Source organism: Schistocerca gregaria, unplaced genomic scaffold (assembly GCF_023897955.1).
Source record: "Schistocerca gregaria isolate iqSchGreg1 unplaced genomic scaffold, iqSchGreg1.2 ptg000227l, whole genome shotgun sequence".
NCBI classification, from domain to species: Eukaryota; Metazoa; Arthropoda; class Insecta; order Orthoptera; family Acrididae; genus Schistocerca; species Schistocerca gregaria.
This window is the reverse complement of record NW_026061746.1, coordinates 319,649-322,502: the sequence shown is the minus strand read 5'-3', so window position 1 is coordinate 322,502 and position 2,854 is coordinate 319,649.

The window sequence follows — 2,854 nt, the reverse complement described above, 5'->3', positions numbered from 1 at the left end:
CAGCCGAGTTGCACGGGAGAATGTGAAAAGTGTTCATATGTAGTAAAAACCTTAGAAATCCATCCGTTTTCGTCATTTGTTATCGAATCGACTTAAAGCCAGATCGTCACATTCTCCGCTCTTCTCTCTGAAACGGTTGTACTTATCGTCTGCAAAGCTATGTCACGTGCTGCGGTATGCGGAGACACTAAAATCACCACAGTAGAACACAGATGAAGATTCTAAGTTGATGTAATATCCAGTAAGAAGTAGTACGATTCAAGTTTTAGGTATCGATTATTGACTTTTTAGCTGGCTTTGGTGCATTGGACATGAGCTAGGACCTTAATATTCTGCATGAAAGGTGGACTAGCAGCCGAGTTGCACGGGAGAATGTGAAAAGTGTTCATATGTAGCAAAAACCTGAGAAATCCGTCCGTTTTCGTCATTTGTTATCGAATCTACTTAAAGCCAGATGGTCACATTGGCCGCTCTTCTCTCTGAAACGTTTGTACATATCGTCTGCAAAGCTATGTCGCGTGCTGCGGTATGGGGAGACACTAAAAGCACCATAGTAGAACACAGATGAAGCTTCTAAGTTGATGTAATACCCAGTAAGAAGTAGTACAATTCAAGTTTAAGGTGTCGAATATTGACTTTTTTGCTGGCTTTGGTCCCTTGGACATGAGCTAGGACCTTAACATTCTTCATGAAAGGAGGACTAGCAGCCGAGTTGCACGGGAGAATGTGAAAAGTGTTCATATGTAGTAAAAACCTTAGAAATCCGTCCGTTTTCGTCATTTGTTATCGAATCGACTTAAAGCCAGATCGTCACATTGGCCGCTCTTCTCTCTGAAACGGTTGTACTTATCGTCTGCAAAGCTATGTCACGTGCTGCGGTATGCGGAGACACTAAAATCACCACAGTAGAACACAGATGAAGCTTCTAAGTTGATCTAATATCCAGTAAGAAGTAGTACAATTCAAGTTTTAGGTATCGATTATTGACTTTTTAGCTGGCTTTGGTGCCTTTGACATGAGCTAGGACCTTAAGATTCTGCATGAAAGGAGGACTTGCAACCGAGTTGCACGGGAGAATGTGAAAAGTGTTCATATGTAGTAAAAACCTTAGAAATCCGTCCGTTTCCGTCATTTGTTATCGAATCGACTTAAAGCCAGATCGTCACATTGGCCGCTCTTCTCTCTGAAACGGTTGTACTTATCGTCTGCAAAGCTATGTCGCGTGCTGCGGTATGCTGAGACACTAAAAGCACCATAGTAGAACACAGATCAAGCTTCTAAGTTGATGTAATAGCCAGTAAGAAGTAGTAAAATTCAAGTATAAGGTACTGAATATTGAATTTTTAGCTGGCCTTGGTGCCTTGGACATGAGATAGGACCTTAATATTCTGCATGAAAGGAGGACTAGCAGCCGAGTTGCACGGGAGAATGTGAAAACTGTTCAAATGTAGTAAAAACCTGAGAAATCCGTCCGTTTTCGTCATTTGTTATCGAATCGACTTAAAGCCAGATCGTCACATTGGCCGCTCTTTTCTTTGAAACGGATGTACTTATCGTCTGCAAAGCTATGTCGCGTGCTGCGGTATGCGGAGACACTAAAAGCACCATAGTAGAACACAGATGAAGCTTCTAAGTTGATGTAATACCCAGTAAGAAGTAGTACATTTCAATTTTTGGGTATCCGTTATTGACTTTTTAGCTGGCTTTGGTCCCTTGGACATGAGCTAGGACCTTAACATTGTTCATGAAAGGAGGACTAGCAGCCGAGTTGCACGGGAGAATGTGAAAAGTGTTCATATGTAGTAAAAACCTTAGAAATCCATCCGTTTTCGTCATTTGTTATCGAATCGACTTAAAGCCAGATCGTCACATTCTCCGCTCTTCTCTCTGAAACGGTTGTACTTATCGTCTGCAAAGCTATGTCACGTGCTGCGGTATGCGGAGACACTAAAATCACCACAGTAGAACACAGATGAAGATTCTAAGTTGATGTAATATCCAGTAAGAAGTAGTACAATTCAAGTTTTAGGTATCGATTATTGACTTTTTAGCTGGCTTTGGTGCATAGGACATGAGCTAGGACCTTAATATTCTGCATGAAAGGTGGACTAGCAGCCGAGTTGCACGGGAGAATGTGAAAAGTGTTCATATGTAGCAAAAACCTGAGAAATCCGTCCGTTTTCGTCATTTGTTATCGAATCGACTTAAAGCCAGATCGTCACATTGGCAGCTCCCCTCTCTGAAATGGTTGTACTTATCGTCTGCAAAACTATGTCGCGTGCTGCGGTATGCGGAGACACTAAAAGCACCGTAGTAGAACACAGATGAAGCTCCTAAGTTGATGTAATAGCCAGTAAGAAGTAGTACAATTCAAGTTTTAGGTATTGATTATTGACTTTTTAGCTGGCTTTGGTGCCTTGGACATGAGCTAGAACCTTAAGATTCTGCATGAAAGGAGGACTAGCAGCCGAGTTGCACGGGAGAATGTGAAAATGTTCATATGTAGTAAAAACCTGAGAAATCCGTTCGTTTTCGTCATTTGTTATCGAATCGACTTAAAGCCAGATCGTCACATTGGCCGCTCTTCTCTCTGAAACGGTTGTACTTATCGTCTGCAAAACTATGTCGCGAACTGCGGTATTCGGAGACACTAAAAGCACCATAGTAGAACACAGATGAAGCTCCTAAGATGATGTAATAGCCAGTAAGAAGTAGTCCAATTCAAGTTTTAGGTATCGATTATTGACTTTTTAGCTGGCTTTGGTGCCTTGGACATGAGCTAGGACCTTAAGATTCTGCATGACAGGAGGACTAGCAGCCGAGTTGCACGGGAGAATGTGAAAAGTGTTCATAT